General features: G+C 40.6%; 2 long non-coding RNA genes and 1 other non-coding gene across 3 annotated transcripts; 2 read left to right on the top strand and 1 right to left on the bottom strand.

The window, feature by feature from the left end:
• Nucleotides 1-3,769: 3,769 nt before the first annotated feature.
• Nucleotides 3,770-3,876, bottom strand: LOC131170066 (small nucleolar RNA R71). Its single transcript, XR_009141009.1, has one exon. It is a non-coding gene; the product is annotated as a small nucleolar RNA R71 (small nucleolar RNA).
• A 1,504-nt stretch (nucleotides 3,877-5,380) lies between these two features.
• On the top strand, nucleotides 5,381-6,184 carry LOC131169493 (uncharacterized). The gene is made up of 2 exons (XR_009140433.1): nucleotides 5,381-5,441; nucleotides 6,017-6,184. It is a non-coding gene; the product is annotated as an uncharacterized LOC131169493 (long non-coding RNA).
• A 6,022-nt stretch (nucleotides 6,185-12,206) lies between these two features.
• Nucleotides 12,207-14,082, top strand: LOC131169492 (uncharacterized). The gene is made up of 4 exons (XR_009140432.1): nucleotides 12,207-12,522; nucleotides 12,625-12,782; nucleotides 13,227-13,285; nucleotides 13,865-14,082. It is a non-coding gene; the product is annotated as an uncharacterized LOC131169492 (long non-coding RNA).
• Nucleotides 14,083-19,811: the final 5,729 nt, after the last annotated feature.

The raw sequence follows: 19,811 nt of genomic DNA, 5'->3' as shown, positions 1-19,811 counted from the left end.
AGGCAAATTGATTATTAGGCCATCACTAACAAAGGTTGAAATTAAATCTCTTGCACTTTTAAAACATATCCATTGGGATAAATGTGAACCTATACACCCACCTAGTGGACAATTTACATATTTTATGGTCTTAATAGTTGCATCTTTTAAATGGTCACATGTGTGTCTATTATCAACTCGCAACCTGATGTTTGTGAAATTACTTACACAGATAATTCGATTAAGGGCATAATTTCTAGATTATCTAATTAAATCTATTCCCCTTGATAATGCTATGGATTTCTCATCCCGTGCTTTTAATGAATATTGTTTATCAATTGGAATAATTGTTCAACATCCTATAGCCTATGTTCATACACAAAATGGCTTAGTAGAATCATTTATTAAATGTCTCGAATTGATAAGAATACCACTACTTATGAGAACAACATTACCCATTTCTATTTAGGGTCATGTTATTCTTCATGCAGCATCACTTGTTTGTCTTAAGCCAACAAATTATTATAAATTCTCCCCATTACAATTGGCTTTTGGTCATAAACAAAATATTTCTTAACTAGGAATTTTTTAATGTATTATATATGTGCCAGTAGCACTACCACAATGCACCAAGAAGGGTCCTCAAAGAAGGTTAGGCATATATGTTGGGTATGAATCACCCTCCATAATTCACTACCTTGAACCATTGATAAGAGATTTATTTATAGCTCATTTTCTGACTGTCAATTTGATGAAACGATTTTTCTAAAATTAAAGGGAGAAATGTAGGAAATCAAACAAGAAATTGAATGGAAGAATCCATCATTACATCATCTTGACCCTCATGCAACCATATGTGAATAAGAAGTTCAAAAGATTATTCATTTGCAAATAATAGCAAATTAATGCTAGACGCATTTACCAATTCAAAAAGAATAACCAAACCACATATACTAGCTACAAATATTCTAGTTCGGATTAATGTCCTCACAGGACCATCTATTAGTGCTATTGCTAATGAGCCTAATGTACATCTGAAGCATGGTAGACCATTGGGTTGCAAAGATAAAAATCCTAGAAGGAAGAAAACAATAAATAGCGCTATTAAAGAATCAAATGAAAAGGATCAAGATATTATTAATCAAGAAATTCCTACAGAGATAATTCCTTAAAAAATTCATAGACCCGAACCTTAAGAAAATGAGGAGAAATCAATAAGTTTGATCAATGTAAGGAGAAATTTAAATCGAATGGCAACAGTAATTGATGATGTTTTTGCCTATACTATTTTTCTTGATATTATTAAAGATAGTGAGGATCATGAACCTCGATCTGTTGAAGAATATCAACAAAGACATGATTGGCCAAAATGGAAAGATGCAATTCAATCAGAATTGAATTCACTTATAAAATGTAAAGTTTTTGGACCTATACTCTAGACACCAAAGGGTGTGAAACCAGTGGAATGCAAATGGATTTTTGTTCGAAAAAAAACTGAGCATAATGAAATTATATGATATAAAGTATGCCTTGTGGCACAAGGTTTTTCGCAAAGACCTGGTATTGATTATTGATGCATGCATTTTAGATCATCATTTAGGGATAATTTTTTGTACACAATTTACCCTTGTTCATAGCTATTATTATAGATATTAACATATATTTAGTCAATTTTATAATTTTCACACTTCTTAGTTTAATTTTTAGAATTTTCTTGTTTTGTAGGTTAAATTTGGAGAAATTTGGTGTATTTTGATCAGAGTAGCCATTTGGAAGAGATTAGAGTTGAATTGCAAATACAATTTTAAAGTTGAGTAGAAAATGGCCGAGAGCGACACAACCTGCAGCACAACCAATTGAGCTTATGTCGCAGGTTGTGTCGATCGTCAGATATTCAGGCAGATTGCTGCACAACCCGCGACACAACCAATTCAGCTTATGTCGTTTTTACTGGAAATGGCTAACGTGGTATTTGCGTTACTCTGATTTTTTACCTCACTTTCTCTGGAATCTTCCACCTTTTTACCCATTCTAGGGTAGACCCCTAACCCATATAAAGCCTCCTTTATCATTTTCTTTCAAAAGGGAGCAAGGGAGGCATTTTTGGCAAGAAAAGAAGGAGAGAAAGAGAGGAGCTCGTCTGTCCATTTCTGCAGCAGCAAAACCCACGTTCTGCACTCATCCAGCAGCAGATTCTTCTGCGTTTTTCTGGGTTTTTCTATTCCTTAACTTAGATTTCCATTATTTCTTCATTTATACATTTGGGTTTGTTTAGAAACTATGATTAGTGAGTAGTTGTTTGAGATTCTAGAGATGGGTTTGTAAATATTGCTTTGTATTGTGGTTTTGAACTGATTTAGCCATTTAAATGAGGTTTGTTACATTTTGATTTATTGCTTGCGAGCTTGTTGCCTTGCTTGATGAATAGGCCCTCATTAAGTTAAGCTTTAATCCTTAATAGATGGACTGAAAAGTGAATATTAGGGATAGATAATCTTGCAATAAACTTTATTTTCTTGGTGTTAGAGATAAGCTAAGAGGATTAAGGAGAACTTTCCAAAAATCAATTAGAGCTTTAATTGGGTTTTTGTTAGGTTTGAAATACCGTGAAAACAGGGTTTGATTTAATGAAAACCAACTTTGAAATGCTTGAAAAAGGTTTCAAAAATTTAAGAATTGATTTCCCTCAAAATTGCAATTCTCATGTGTTTGGCTAAATTAGGGATAAACCACATGCAAACAATATGGAAAATCCAATCTCTAGAATCACTTTAATTTTTATTGAATTTAGATTTAATTCCTCTTAATTTCATAAATAGAAATTTCAAATTAATTTTTGGTAATCTAGTTTAATTAATTTAGTTAATTGTTTGATTTAGTTTAAATTCCTCAAATACAAATTTTAATTTTAAATCTCATTTTTAATATCTTTAAATTTTACCATTCTAATTAGCTTATACTTTTATTTCCAATTTAAGCACAATTCCCTGTGGGATCGATATCATTTTTAAAACTATACTACTGTGACCCGTGCACTTGCGGACACAAAACAGTACCAAGTTTTTGGCGCCGTTGCCGGGGAATTGTTTGTTTTTAAGTTGGATTTTAATTGTTTTAAGCTGATTAGAATTTTTATTTTCTTTTATTTTCACTATTGTTCCTTGTGTTTTTCAGGTACTTTTCTTGTTTATGAGACGATCGAAAAGCACAAGTGATACTGAATTGTTGTTCAATCCTGAAATTGAAAAATTCTGTCGAGCCAACAAAAAGGAATACAAAAGAAGAAAGGAAGTAGAAAAAGAAGAATAACAAAGATTTGAGCAAGAGGAGACAATTGAAAATATGGAGAATCAAAATAGAGCTATTGGTGGAAACAATGGAGGAAATGAGCAAAATAGGCAAAATGAAGTTGTTAATCAAAATGATCCTCAGAGAAGATCCATGTTAGATTATGCTTTTCCTAGATGTGCTGATGTGAGAGATAACAGACCTATCATTGGAGCTAATCAATTTGAGTTAAAGACTGGTCTCATTCAAATGGTTCAGAATTCACAATTTGGAGGTAGTCCACTTGAAAATCCTCATTCTCATTTGAAGAAATTTTTGATGATATGTGGCACAAAGACAACCTGGAGTTTCAGATGAAGTGATTCGACTCACCTTATTTCCATTCTCTCTTCGAAATTCAGCATTAGAGTGGTATGACTCACTTCCACAAGCTATTATAGCTACTTGGGAACAGTTATCTCAAGCTTTTCTATCTCAATTTTTCCCACCTGGGAAGACCACTCATTTGAGGAATTTGATGGTAGCTTTTAAGCCAAGGGATGATGAAACTTTGTATGAATCTTGGATGAGATTTAAGGAGCTTGAAAGGCAATGTCCTCATCATGAAATACCAAAATGGATGATTGTTCAGAATTTCTATGTAACACCCCAAAATTTTATTAATTATGGGTATTTTTGATATTTAAATTTTATTTAAATTTTAGGAATTTTTTTGAGATTTTTCGGATTTTAAAAATCGGGTTCGATTTTCCGAAAATATAAACTTTGATGATTTTTAAAAATTAATTTAAAGACCACGTGGCAAAACTAAAAATATATTTGGAGTCTACGTATTTTTCGAAGTTTTTGAATTTTTTTGAATTTTGGACCTCGTTTTTGGTCCGAGGCGAGTAAAAATTCAAAATTTTGTATTCGAATCGAAGGCCGAATCGAATCGAGCCGATCGGACCGGTCGAATCGGACCGGTCTCTTCTCTTTTCTTCCTCTTCCTCCGCAGCGCCTCCCCTTCTCTCTCTCTTTTCTCTCTCCTCCCATCACCTGCCGGCGGCCAGCCGCCTCCCCTGCGTCCTCCCCTCGCGGCGCCGCCTCCCAGTAATCGGCCTGTGCCGGAGCAGGAAAAGCGCGCGATTCTCCCCTGCGCGCCGCTCAGCCCGACTTCCTCGGCCAAATCCGGCCGATCCGGTCACCGATTGGACCGGTCTTGTGTCCAAAACCATCTACTCGGCGAGCTTTCCATAGACACCAAGAACGCCAAATCCATCGAGCGGATTGTCCGATTTTAGCTCGGGAAGATTTTAGCCCATTTCGACTTTTGGGCTAGATTTCTCGAAACCGTGAATCCACGAGAAAACCGAGGCTACCAGACGCTCCACTCGGCGAGCTTCGGGATATTAATTTCAAAATTTTCCGACAACGTTTTTCGGTGGGTCCCACGGAACTTCGCAGTGTTTTTCCGAGCATTAAATGAGCTTAGAAAATTCTGAAAAATTTATGTACTAACCCCCGTGTTATGGGCTTCGTGTAGGTATTCTCAATTCGCGGAAATTCGACGATTGGCCAAGATGCAAATTTCGGACTGCATGCACCCGTTCTGGAAAAGTCTCGAATTGGGCGAGATTTTGCCTACCCCATTGTCGACGTCGAGCGCGTCCGAGGTCGGAATCGGCAAAGGTAAACCCGAACCTTTTCTTTTCGTAATTTTCTAGTGCTTAAATAGGATTAAAAATCAGTAAAATATTCGTGGTAGCTTAGAAAATTACGATTCTTTTTGCAATAGCTTAGTAATATTGCTAAGGACCGCGGGGCAAAGTTTTATAATTTTTAGAGCTTGTTTGGGCGCTTTTGCAAAAATGATCAATAATAAGGACTAAATTGAAATTTTGCGTATTGTGATGGCTAATTGATTTGATGGGCCCTGGAGGGGCTGTGTGATATGATTTAACTGTTGATATATGGATTGTGAATAAATAAGTGCGTTTTAAGCACTTTTGCGAGTTGGGTAGGTCCTAGGTATAGGGAGACTCTGCGGATTTTACACGACTTAGGACGTAATTGGTCTTTTTCTTTGTTTGTATTGAGTCAGATTGTATTAATTAGATGTAATGTAATTGTCAGGTGAGCCGGGACAGCCTTCTTCCTCCGCCCAGCCGCCACAGTAATTTGTCGTCAAGTCTGTGAGTAAAATATTAATTTTAATTATAATTTCGATATTATTATATGTTCAGCATGCCCATGCATCACTTATATGAATATATTTATGTAGTTAAACTCTAGGCACGATTTATGTTGCATTCATAACTGTTAATGTGCCATGAGTGTTGTTGTGGTAATTTGGAGCAGTGTGCGTGCGTTGGCGTGCGTGTGATGTGGTGTGGACTATGGATAGGGGCCAGGGTAGTCACGGCTTGAGTTCTTGGCAGGACCGTTCCTTCTAGTGGTATTCACGGCTAGAGTTCTTCTCAGGGACCCTCGATTAGGTTTATTAAGCGAAAGTCCGCTTGAGTTCTTCACTGCACCGTGTTGGATTTAAGAGAGGCATGCAGGATCAGCTCCCAATATATTATGATTGATGCTACAGGGTGCGTGAGTGCTCCAAATTACCTTTTTGATGCTATGATGTGAATATGATGTTAATGTTGCATTTCACTCTACAGGTTGCATTAGTTTTAGATAGTTATAGAGATTATAGTTAAGATTGATATTTTACTCTCTGAGTCGAACGCTCACTCCTGTTCAAAAATTTTTACAGGCCACAGGAGGATATTTTATTCTGGGTTAACCTGCTTTTATCCTTCGCAGGTTGTTTATCCATGTTTGTGTAATTTTAATTACTCCTAGAATTTCCGCATGTGTTAGCAGTATTTATTTGAATTTGGTCTGTAATATTTTTATCATGTTGGACCTGTAAACTTAAATATTTTAAGTCTGTTTGATGGATTGGATGAGGGAGCTGAGCTCCCATTTATTATTATGTTGATGAGTATGTGGAGGGTGAGCTGAGCTCCCCAATGGATTGTTTATTGTGTTTACAGGTCGGGTGAGTCGAAAACTCCCCGTTGGAAAGTCCATTTTATGGCCGGACTCTGTCCGTTTGTTTTCTTGATATTGGGCCCAAATGGGCCTTAGAGTTGGGTTAATGAATAGTTAAGGCTTACTACGGGCCTCGGGGGCTTTAGGCTGGCCCAGGTCCTAGTGCCGGTCCGGCCCATAGGTTGGGTCGTGACAAATGTGGTATCAGAGCCGGACTCCCTCGATGCAGTGGGTGCGAGGCGCCCCAGTGGTGGTGGGTTGTAACGGTGTGGGGCGGCGATACGTAACGCTGCAGTGCCGCCCGTCCACATCGGAAATGGGAGAAGGGAATCAGGCCATATATGTGGGGTCACCTAAACTGGTCGTAGCGCTTTTGGGAGCGAAACCTCCCAAGGGACAAATCCGTGAGGCCCACGGGCCAAAGCGGACAATCTTGGCCCAAATTTGGTCAGTCGTTACAATGTGGTATCGAGCTTAGGCTCCAGTTCTTAGGATTGTTGTATAAAGTGTCGGGAAGAGTATACTAGGAGTCACATGCGGAAATATAGGGTCCAGATTCGTCTTTAATTGTCATATTTGATTCTAGTTTATGCTCCATATGTTATGTATATATATGAGTCTATAGAGCTGTGTAATGTGCAGTTTTGAATTTTGTGGGCTAATCTTTTGAATTTCGTGAAAATGCGTAGAAGCGAAGAAGCGCCATCGCACGAGCGGATGTGCCTGACGAGGTGTCGGCCACAGGATGAGGCGCTGCCAGGAGGCGGGGTAGGAGGCCTAGAGCGCTCAAGTAGAAGAGCGGCTACCCACGGTCGAAACAGTCTTTCATGGCACAGGGTCCCATGGACCCCATGGCAGCTACTCTAGCTGGTCTGCAGAGAACCATCGACATGATGGCGCAGTATATGGTCCACCCTTCACAGCAGCAGCGATCGCGCACCAAGAGAGGAATCTTACAAGCAGTTATAAATTTCAAGAAGTTGGTGCACGGTACCTATGATGTGTCGACGATGCATATCGGTTTTGGATTCTGACGAGCAGAGCAGTCTGATTGGTGATAGAAGATTGATAGAGTGTATGCAGCACGTCATGGGGCCTATGCCTAGACAATGGATGAATGACTACGTGTTACCCCGGATGGAGGGTTTGACATGGGCTCAGTTTGTGGAACTTTTTATTAATCGGTTTGTGCCAGAAAGCTTCAGAGATCAGAAGCAGTGGGCCTTTGAGGCCTTAAGACAGAATGGCAGGTCTGTAGATGAATATGCTAAAGAATTTCTTGAATTGAGCAGATATGCACATGCAGCAGTAGCTAAAGAAAAGATGAAGTTGAAAAGATTCCTAAAGGGGCTTGACAAGAGATATGCAAACCTGGCCATGATGTCTGATCAGTCTTTTGATGTGGTGGTTGATCGAGATAGACAGATTGAGATCGATTATCTTTGTGGATGACAATGGAAGAGCAAAGAAAAAGCGAGCGAAGGGTTCCTCAGTGTCCCTTCCATGGGTACTCCGGATAGTGGTGGCGAGTAATTACAGAGGAAAGAGTAGGAACAAGAAAAGTGGTTTTAGACACAAACCACGAGGATTGAACCAGTGCGGATCAGCGGTGGTCACGATTCGAAGTACAGCGATTCTGGTCAGCTCAGATCCTCTTTGGCACCGTGTCCACGGTGTGGAAGAGGACATTCAGACCTTGTTTGATGGGGTCGAGTATGCTTCAGTGTGGCCAACCGGTCACTTTGCTAGAGATCGCCGTTTTGATGAGCCACGGATGGGGTCACAGGGTTCATTGCAAATGTTCCTCGACAATTGTATCCGGTGCTTCCAACATGGCAGCGATCGATTCGGTGGCCACAGGCCGAGGACAAGGGGGCGTGGATTTGGAGGCGGTCGAGGTAGAAGTCGATATCAAGGTTACGCCACTCGGGGTAGGGGTCAAGCTCGGGTTTTCACCACGACCCACCGTGATGCTCAAGCTTCAAATGCGGTTGTGGCGGTATTCTTAGTACATTCTTATGAGGCTCGTGTTTTGATAGATCCGGTGCTACGCACTCATTTGTCTCCCCTGTGTTTGCCATGAGGTTGGGTAGAAACCCTACAACTTTAGAGTGCCCTTTGTCAGTAGCTACCCCACTTAGTGACAACATAGATGTAGACATGGTATTTCCGGGTAGCCCAGTGGTAGTGGATGGAAAGATCCTCCCAGCAGACTTGGTTCCTCTACGATGTGGATTTCGATGTAATCACGGGATGGGTGGTTGGCAACTCATTATGCCACCTTAGACTGCGGGAACAAAGGTATACGTCCACATACCTGGTGTGGAAGAGTTTAGCTTTGATGGTGACAGGAGCGTGGCTCCATATAATTTGGTGTCAGCAATTAGTGCCAGAAAAATGTTGAGGCGTGGATGCCAAGGGTATTTGGCATTGGTGAGAGATACATCTGTAGAAGGTGTCAATATGGAAAATGTTCCTGTTGTCAGAGAATTCATGGATGTCTTCCCTGAAGAGCTTCCAGGGTTGCCACCAGAAAGGGGAATAGAGTTCTGCTTTTATTTTTTTACGGGTACAAACCCCATATCCATGCCACCTTACAGGATGGCACCAGTGAATTGAAAGAGTCAAGGAGCAACTACAGGAGCTTTTGGACAAGGGTTTCATACGTCCGAGCACTTCACCCAGGGTGCTCTGTTCTATTCGTGAGAAAGAAGGATGGGTCGTTGAGGTTGTGTATTGACTATAGACAATTTGAACAAAGTGGTATGAAGAACAAGTATCCACTTCCTCGGATCGATGATCTATTTGATCAGCTCCAAGGGGCTAGATTCTTTTCCAAGATAGACCTGCGATCAGGCTACCATCAGTTGAGAATCAGGGATGAGGACGTGTCCAAAACGGCTTTCAGGACAAGATATGGTCATTATGAGTTCTTGGTGATGTCTTTTGGACTCACTAATGCACCAAGACCTTCATGGACTTGATGAGCAGGTGTTCAAGCCATTTTTGGACCGTTTTGTCATCGTATTCATAGATGACATTCGTATACTCTCGCATCGAGGAAGAACACGTGTGGCACTTGAGGATGGTGTTGCGGACGTTGAGGAGCACCATATACGCCAAATTTTCAAAATGTGAATTTTGGCTAGAAAGCATCTCATTCTTGGGACACGTGGTTTCTAGAGACGGTATTCAAGTGGATCCCAAGAAAATTGAAGGCATGGCGATTGGCTTAGGCCTACAATCCAACGAGGTGCGAAGTTTTCTGGGTTTAGCTGGCTACTATAGGCGTTTTGTACAAGATTTCTCCAAGATAGCGGCTCCCTTAACTAAGTTGACCAGGAAGAATGTTCCATTCATTTGGACAGATGACTGTGAGGAGAGTTTCCAGAAGCTCAAGGAGTGTCTAACCACTGCCCCTGTGTTGACACTACCTGTGAGTGGTGAAGGATACACCGTGTATTGTGACGCCTCCAGAGTTGGCCTAGGGTGTGTTTTGATGCAGAATGGAAAGGTAGTGGCTTATGCTTCAAGGCAGCTGAAGAGGCATGAGCAGAACTACCCCACCCATGATTTGGAAATGGCGGCTGTAGTCTTTGCACTAAAAATCTGGAGACACTACCTGTATGGTGAAGTGTGCGAGATATACACCGACCACAAGAGTTTGAAGTACATCTTCCAACAGAGGGACTTAAACTTGAGACAGAGATGGATGGAGCTTACGAAAGACTATGATTGCACCATCCGGTACCACCACAGGAAGGCAAATGTTGTGGCAGATGCTTTGAGTAGGAAATCTTCTGGCAGTTTGGCGCACATTTCAGTAGAGAAGAGACCATTGATTCAGGAGGTACATGAGTTGATGGATCAAGGTTTAATCCTAGATCTTTCAGATGAGGGGGTATTGTTGGCTCACTTTTCAGTGAGGCCAGACTTGCAGGACAGAGTTAGAGTTTCCCAGCACAGGGACCAACAATTGATGAAGATTATAGAAAGAGTACAGCAAGGTGAAGGTGGTGAGTTTAGATTTGCCAATGATGGCGCCCTAGTGCAAGGTTCTAGAATATGTGTGCCCGATGTGGACAATCTCAGGAATGAAATCATGCAAGAGGCACACTACACAGCATGCGATATCCACCGAGTTCCACCAAAATGTACCATGATGTGAAAGATAGCTATTGGTGGAATGGCATGAAGAGAGACATAGCGGACTTTGTGTCCAAGTGCTTGACTTGTCGAGAAGGTGAAGTTTGAACACGAGACCGTCGGGGAAAGGCTGCAAGAGCTCCTATCCCGAGAATGGAAGTGGAAATGATCACTATGGATTTTGTGACGGGGTTGCCTCGTACCACGCGAGGATATGACTCGATATGGGTAATTGTAGACCGTCTGACCAAATCAGCTCACTTCTTACCTGTAAAGACTACATACTCTGTGGCACAGTATGCCCGGCTCTACATTCGAGAAATAGTCAATTGCATGGAGTTAGGCCCATAATATCGGCAGAGGGCCCGATTCACTTCTCGGTTTTGGAGAAAGTTGCGGGAGGCACTTGGCACACAATTGAACTTGATGCGACCTTCCACCCTCGAGACAGACGGACAATCAGAAAGGACAATCCAAACATCGAAGACATGCTCGCATGAGTGTCTTGGATTTTGGAGGTCAATGGGATGAGCACTAGCTTTGGTGGAGTTTGCCTACAACAACGATTATCACTCCAAAGATAGGGATGGCACCCTATGAGGCACTATATGGAAGAAAGTGTAGGTCTCCTCTGTGTTGGACAGAAATGGGGGAAGCGAAGGTGCATGATGTAGACCTAGTGCAGTACACTTCAGAGGTAGTTCCTTTAATCGAGGAACGATCAAGACAGACTTTTGATGGCGTAAGAGTTATGCACGGACCCAGACGGAGGATGTGGAGTTTGCGATGGCGACTATGTATTCTGAAGGTATCTCCAATGAAGGAGTCATGAGATTTGGAAAGAAGGGCAAGTTGGCACCTCGGTATATCGGACCTATTGAGGTTACTGATAGAGTTGGAGCAGTTGCCTACAGGTTGGAGCTACCACCCAACCTTTTTCACGTTCATCCCGTGTTTCACATCTCCATGCTCAGGAAATACATTCCCGATCCTTCTCATGTACTGCAGCCGGATGTGATAGAGCTAAAAGAGAACTTGACATTTGAGGAGCAGCCTGTAGCCATAGTGGACTACCAAGTGAAACAGCTGAGATCAAAACAGATCCCTATGGTTAAGGTTTTGTGGAGGAGTCAGTCAGTGGAAGAGTGCACCTGGGAGTCAGAACGGGACATGCGTAGCAAGTACCCTTACTTGTTCAATGTATAATCATGTACTTTATTCTGCCTTGTGTAAAAATTCGAGGACGAATTTTCTGTAAGGGGGGAAGAATGTAACACCCCAAAATTTTATTAATTATGGGTATTTTTGATATTTAAATTTTATTTAAATTTTAGGAATTTTTTTGAGATTTTTCGGATTTTAAAAATCGGGTTCGATTTTCCGAAAATATAAACTTTGATGATTTTTAAAAATTAATTTAAAGACCACGTGGCAAAACTAAAAATATATTTGGAGTCTACGTATTTTTCTGAGTTTTCGGGAATTTTTTCGGAATTTTTGGACCTCGTTTTCGGTCCCGAGGCAGAGTAAAAATTCAAAATTTTGTATTTCGAATCGAACCGGCCGAATCGAACCGGACCGGTCGAATCGGACCGGTCTCTTCTCTTTTTCTTCCTCTTCCTCCCGCGCGCGACGCTCTCCCCTTCTCTCTCTCTTTTCTTTCTCCTCCCCTCCCCTGCCGCCCGGCGGCTGCCTCCCTGCGTCCTCCTCGCGGCGCCGCCTCCCGGCCGTCCCGGCTGGCGGCGCGAGCGGCCGGAAAACGCGCGCGATTCTCCCCCTGCGCGCGCCGCGCCGCTTCAGCTTCCTCGGCCAAATCCGGCCGATCCGGTCACCGATTGGACCGGGTCTTGTGTCCAAAACCATCTACTCGGCGAGAGCTTTCCATAGACACCAAGAACGCCGAAATCCATCGAGCGGATTGTCCGATTTTAGCTCGGGAAGATTTTAGCCCATTTCGACTTTTGGGCTAGATTTCTCGAAAACCGTGAATCCCACGAGAAAACCGAGGCTACCAGCACGCTCCACTCGACGAGAGCTTCGCGGGATATTAATTTCAAAATTTTCCGACAACGTTTTTCGGTGGGTCCCACGGAACTTCGCAGTGTTTTTCCGAGCATTAAATGAGCTTAGAAAATTCTGAAAAATTTATGTACTAACCCCCGTGTTATGGGCTTCGTGTAGGTATTCTCAATTCGCGGAAATTCGACAGTTGACCGGGTCTGCAAATTTCGGACCAGACAGACCCGTTACCGGAAAAGTCTCCGAATTGGGCCGAGATTTTGCCTACCCCCCCATTGTCAGACGTCCCGAGCGCGTCCCCGAGGTCGGAATCGGCAAAGGTAAACCCGAACCTTGTTTTTTCGTAATTTTCTAGTGCTTAAATAGGATTAAAAATCCGTAAAATATTCGTGGTAGCTTAGAAAATTACGATTCTTTTTGCAATAGCTTAGTAATATTGAAAATGACCGAGGGGCACAGTGTTATAATGTTTAGAGCTTGTTTGGGCGGTTTTGCAAAAATGATCAATAATAAGGACTAAAAAGAAATTTTGCGTATTGTGATGGATAATTGATTTGATGGGCCGGGAGGGGTGTGATATGATTGAACTGTTGATATATGGATTGTGAATATAGAAGTGCGTTTTTAGCCCTTTTGCAGGTTGGGTAGGTCCTAGGTATAGGGGAGACTCTGCCGGATTTTCGGCACGACTTAGGACGTAATTGGTCTTTTTCTTTGTTTGTATTGAGTCAGATTGTATTAATTAGATGTAATGTAATTGTCAGGTGAGCCGGGACAGCCTTCTTCCTCCGCCCAGCCGCCACAGTAATTTGTCGTCAAGTCTGTGAGTAAAATATTAATTTTAATTATAATTTCGATATTATTATATGTTCAGCATGCCCATGCATCACTTATATGAATATATTTATGTAGTTAAACTCTAGGCACGATTTATGTTGCATTCATAACTGTTAATGTGCCATGAGTGTTGTTGTGGTAATTTGGAGCAGTGTGCGTGCGTTGGCGTGCGTGTGATGTGGTGTGGACTATGGATAGGACGGGGTAGTCACGGCTTGAGTTCTTCGCTGGGACCCGTTCCTTCGAGGGGTAGTCACGGCTTGAGTTCTTCTCTGGGACCCTCGATTTGGTTTATTAAGCGAAAGTCCGGCTTGAGTTCTTCGCTGGCACCAGGTTGGATTTAAGAGAGCTGTACAGGGGATCAGCTCCCAATATATTATGATTGATGCTACAGGGTGCGTGAGTGCTCCAAATTACCTTTTTGATGCTATGATGTGAATATGATGTTAATGTTGCATTTCACTCTACAGGTTGCATTAGTTTCAGATAGTTATAGAGATTATAGTTAAGATTGATATTTTACTCTCTGAGTCGAACGCTCACTCCTGTTCAAAAATTTTTACAGGCCACAGGAGGATATTTTATTCTGGGTTAACCTGCTTTTATCCTTCGCAGGTTGTTTATCCATGTTTGTGTAATTTTAATTACTCCTAGAATTTCCGCATGTGTTAGCAGTATTTATTTGAATTTGGTCTGTAATATTTTTATCATGTTGGACCTGTAAACTTAAATATTTTAAGTCTGTTTGATGGATTGGATGAGGGAGCTGAGCTCCCATTTATTATTATGTTGATGAGTATGTGGAGGGTGAGCTGAGCTCCCCAATGGATTGTTTATTGTGTTTACAGGTCGGGTGAGTCGAAAACTCCCCGTTGGAAAGTCCATTTTATGGCCGGACTCTGTCCGTTTGTTTTCTTGATATTGGGCCCAAATGGGCCTTAGAGTTGGGTTAATGAATAGTTAAGGCTTACTACGGGCCTCGGGGGCTTTAGGCTGGCCCAGGTCCTAGTGCCGGTCCGGCCCATAGGTTGGGTCGTGACATTCTACACCAGAGTTACTCCAGCCATAAGAAACACAATTGATTCACAAGCAGGAGGAGATTTCATGAGAATGACAAGTGAAGAATGCTATGATTTATTAGAGAAGATTGCTCATAATACCCATTTGTGGGGAAATCCTAAAGCACTTGAGCCAAAGAAGGCTGGGATTTATGAACTTGACTCAGTTAGCTACATGAATGCAAGATTTGATCAGTTAACTCAGCTTCTTAGTGATTTTTGCACAAAGGCAACAACCTCAACTCCTACAACTATGCAACAAGTTGCCTACACAGATGGAACTCAAAGTTGTGGAGTTGATTACTCTTCTTATGGTGATGATTATTTGCAAGAACAAGTTGCTTATGCAAGAGGTTATCAACAAAAACCAATGGGAAATGCTTACTCTAATGTGAACAACTCAACATGGAGACCACAAGCAACTTTTGCTCAACAAGGTCAAAGCTCAAATTATGCTCATAACCAGCAGTTTATGCAGCAAAATAGGCCTCAATTTCAGCCTCAATTTCAGCCCACAAGGCAGCCACAACCTGGATATCAAGCAAGAGCACAACAATCCCTTCCATCTCATGAACCGAAACCAACCTTGGAAAGCATGATGGAGAAATTTTTTGCTGAACAAAGCAAGATGAATAGCAAATTGGAGGAAGAAATGCAACACATGAGACAAACCATGGATCAATTACAAGTCCACAACCGCATGTTGGAGACTCAATTGGCTCAACAAGCAAGCTCATCGGGAAGTAAATCCTATGGGAAACTTCCTAGCCAACCACAAAACCCTCATGAACAATGTAAGGTTGTGACTTTGAGAAGTGGTAAGAAAGTTGGTCAAGAGAGTGAAAACAAGAGAGAAGAAAAAGAGAGCACAAAAGAAGAAAATTCAGTTGAGAGCAAGAAAAATGAAAAAGAAGAAGAAAGCAAAAGTGAGCAAGATGAGGGAGAGAAACCATACATCCCACCTGAACCGTACAAGCCCACCCTTCCCTACCCTCAAAGATTCATCAAGCACAAGCTAGACAAACAATTTGGCAAATTCCTTGAAGTGCTAAAGAAGTTGTATATCAATGTGCCATTCACTGAGGCACTATCCCAAATGCCAAGTTATGCCAAATTTTTAAAGGAGATTCTTTCCAACAAGAGAAGACTAGAAGATTATGACACCATTAACTTGGGAGAGCAATGTAGTGCTATAATTCAGAAGAAGTTACCTCCCAAACTCAAAGATCCGGGTGTGTTTTCCATTCCTTGTCATATTGGTGATAATTGTGTGGCAAATGCCTTATGTGACCTTGGAGCTAGTGTCAGCCTAATGCCTCTTTCAATATATGAGAAGTTGAAGCCCACAAACATGTATCTTTTATTGGCTGACCGTTCAATTAAGTATCCGGAAGGCATTCTAGAAAATGTGCCTATCAAGGTTGGGAAATTCTACATTCCGGTGGACTTTGTCATTTTAGATATGGAAGAAGACACAAAAGTTCCTATCTTATTGGGAAGACCCTTTTTGGCAACAGCTGGTGCATTAATTGATGTAAAGGGTGAGAAATTGACACTTAGAGTGGGAGATGATCAAATGATTTTCAACATCAATCCAGCCATGAAAAGGAAACATGAAGAAGTTGAGTCTTGTTTGCGGGTAGACATTATTGATGAGATTGTTCAAGAGCATTTCAGAAAAAGCTATCCACAAGACCCTCTTGAAAATTGCTTAGTCCATGGTGGGAGCATTGATGATGATAATCACAACATAGCTACTTTTACACAACACTTGAAGAGCTCTCCACCACATCCTGAAGCCACAATTTTTCAGCTTGAAGAAGTGCAAACTTTGGAGATCAAACCACCATCATTAAAGGTAGAGGATGCCCCAAAGGTAGATCTTAAACCTCTTCCTTCCAACCTCAGGTATGCTTTTCTTGGACCCAATGGAACATATCCTGTTATAATTAATGCATCTTTGACTGATATTGAGAATGAAAAATTGTTGAGAGTTTTGAGAGAATATAGAAGAGTTTTGGGTTATGCAATTGATGATATAAAGGGAATTAGTCCAACAGTTTGTATGCATAGGATTTTCCTTGAGCCAAATAGTAAACCTTCCATTGAACACCAAAGAAGATTGAATCCTACAATGAAGGATGTTGTGAAAAAGGAAATCCTAAAATTACTAGCTGCTGGAATTATTTACCCCATTTACGATGAGGAGTGGGTTAGTCCTGTGCATGTTGTACCAAAAAGGTGGGGTGATGAATGTTAAAAATGAGAATAATGAATTGATACCCACTAGAACTGTTACAGGTTGGAGAATGTGCATAGACTATAGGAAGTTGAACAATGCTACAAGAAAAGACCATTTTCCCCTTCCTTTTATGGATCAAATGTTAGAGAGATTAGCCAAGCATTCTTTCTTTTGTTACTTAGATGGATATTCTGGTTTCTTTCAAATTCCAATACATCCTGATGACCAAGAAAAAACTACCTTTACCTGTCCCTATGGCACCTTTGCCTATCAAAGGATGCCATTCGGATTGTGTAATGCACCTGGCACATTTCAAAGGTGCATGATGGCCATTTTTTCTGATTTTATTGAAGAAATTATGGAGGTCTTCATGGATGACTTTTCAGTATATGGTAATAATTTTGATTCATGCTTGACTAATTTGTCTAAAATCTTGCAGAGATGTGCTGATAATGATCTGGCGTTGAATTGGGAGAAATGCCACTTTATGGTCCAAGAGGGGATCGTTTTAGGGCATTTGATCTGAAATAAGGGAATTGAAGTGGATAGAGCTAAAATAGAAATTATTGAAAAAATGCCCCCTCCAACCACTGTTAAAGGAGTGCGGAGTTTTCTTGGACATGCCGGGTTTTACCGGCGATTTATTCAGGACTTTTCTAAACTTGCTAAACCCTTAACAAATCTTTTGAATCATGATGTTAAATTTGATTTTAATCAAGATTGTATGGTTGCTTTTTGCAGGTTGAAGACGGCCTTAACAACAGCTCCTATCATGCAACCCCCAGATTGGACTTTGCCATTTGAAATCATGTGTGATGCAAGCGAGTTTGCTGTTGGAGCTATCCTTGGCCAGCGAAAAGATAGAAAATCTTATGCCATTTACTATGCAAGCCGAACCCTTGATGAAGCGCAAGTCAATTATGCTACAACTGAAAAGGAGTTCCTTGCGGTATTATTTGCACTCAATAAATTTCGTTCTTATTTGGTCAACTCAAAGGTAATAGTTTTCACTGATCATGCAGCAATAAGGTATTTAATGAGCAAGAAAGAAGCTAAATCTAGGTTGATTAGATGGATTTTGTTACTTCAAGAATTTGATTTGGAAATAAGAGATAAAAAAGGTGTTGAGAATGTGGTGGCTGATCACCTTTCTAGGATAAAAACTGAAAATAAAGATGATGAAATTGTGCCAATTGATGAGTTTTTCATGAATGAGCAGTTGTATGTGTTGAATTCTGCACTTCCATGGTTTGCTGATATTGTGAATTTCTTGTCTTGTGGTGTCTTGCCACCTGATTTATCTTGGCAGCAAAAGAAAAGATTCTTGCATGATATTAAATTTTATTCTTGGGAAGAACCTCTTTTGTTTAGGAGATGTAATGATGGAATAATTAGGAGATATATACCAGAGGAAGAAATACATGATGTTATTTACCATTGTCATTCCTCTGAATATGGTGGTCATTTTAGTGTCTCAAAAACTGTTGAAAAAGTCTTGACATCAGGTTTCTATTGGCCTAATATGTTTAAACATGTGAGAGACTTTGTAAGCAAGTGTGATAGGTGTCAAAGGGTAGGCAACATTTCCAAAAGAGATGAGATGCCCCAACAGTCCATATTAGAAGTTGAATTGTTTGATGTGTGGGGAATTGATTTCATGGGGCCATTTCCATCTTCTTATGGGAATAAATATATCTTGGTAGGGGTGGACTATGTATCTAAATGGGTAGAAGCTATAGCTACACCTACCAATGATGCAAAAGTTGTGGTGAAATTTCTGAAAAAATTTGTTTTGACAAGATTTGGTGCCCCACGTGCCATAATCAGTGATGGTGGTAGCCATTTTTGCAACCACCAATTTGAAAAATTGATGAGAAAGTATGGGGTAAAGCATAGGATTGCCACACCATATCACCCTCAAACAAATGGCCAAGTAGAAATCACAAATAGAGAAATCAAGCAAATCTTGGAGAAAATCACAATAAGTCCAGAAACGATTGGTCCCTTAAATTAGATGACACTCTTTGGGCATATAGAACAGCATTTAAAACCCCCATAGGAACTACACCTTATAGGTTAGTTTTTGGGAAATCATGCCATTTGCCCGTAGAGTTAGAACATAAAGCTTATTGGGCCATTAGAGCAATCAATTTTGATTTACAAGCTGCTGGACATAAAAGACTTTTGCAACTTGATGAATTAGAAGAATTGAGACTTGATGCTTATGAAAATGCTAGGATCTATAAAGAAAGAACTAAAAAATGGCATGATAAGCATATCAAGAAAAAGGACTTTAAAGAAGGAGATTTGGTTCTCTTATTCAATTCAAGGTTAAAATTTTTTCCAGGAAAATTAAAATCAAGGTGGTCCGGTCCATTTAAAATTGTAAAAGTCTTTCCTCATGGTGCTGTGGAAATTTTTGGTGAAAAATCTGGTAATTTCAAGGTAAATGGGCAAAGGTTGAGGCACTATTCAGTTGGTGAGCCAATTGAGAAGATAGCAACTTGCTATCTTTCTCATTCTCCATAACATCTTGAGTGAGTATGGTCAAGCTAAAGACCTAAACTTAGCATTTTTGTGCATAACTCATAATTTTTCATTGATTCTTTATTTCTTTCATATACTCCTTATTCAGAGTTTGACATTGTTCTAATTTCCTTGTGCAGATGAGATGCAATGCATTGCAAGCAAATGAGCATATAAAAATTTTTTGTTTTAGTCTAGCTTTAAATTTTTAGCTTTAAATTTTAGTTTTAAATTTGTTCACTTACTTTGCTGGTACATATTGCTGGATTCATTGCCCTTTTTGTTTATTTTAAGAGAAAATTTTTCCAAACCTTGTCATCTTGGTTTAACAAGAAAATTATTTGAATATGGATGTGTGAATTGGTGCTTTGAAAAATTATTTTTTATGAGTATTTAATGAACATAACAAGTTGAACAATTAGAATTCATGTTATGAAGGTTTAATCATTTGAAATCTAATTTGTTTCAATTTTTTAGGTGCTATGAAATTTGGTCAAATTTGGGCAGCAGATTACACAACCTGCGACATAACCGGTTTGCTTGTGTCGTCGCTTGTGTTCGCTGGGCACAATTTTGGGCAGATTGTTACACAACCTGCGACATAACCGATTTGCTTGTGTCGTCGCTTGTGTTCGCTGGGCACAATTTTGGGCAGATTGTTACACAACCTGCGACATAACCGGTTT

The sequence above is a fragment of the Hevea brasiliensis genome, chromosome 10 (assembly GCF_030052815.1).
Source record: "Hevea brasiliensis isolate MT/VB/25A 57/8 chromosome 10, ASM3005281v1, whole genome shotgun sequence".
NCBI lineage: Eukaryota > Viridiplantae > Streptophyta > Magnoliopsida > Malpighiales > Euphorbiaceae > Hevea > Hevea brasiliensis.
The sequence above is the reverse complement of the archived record's forward strand: the minus strand, read 5'-3'. Positions and strand labels throughout refer to the sequence as shown.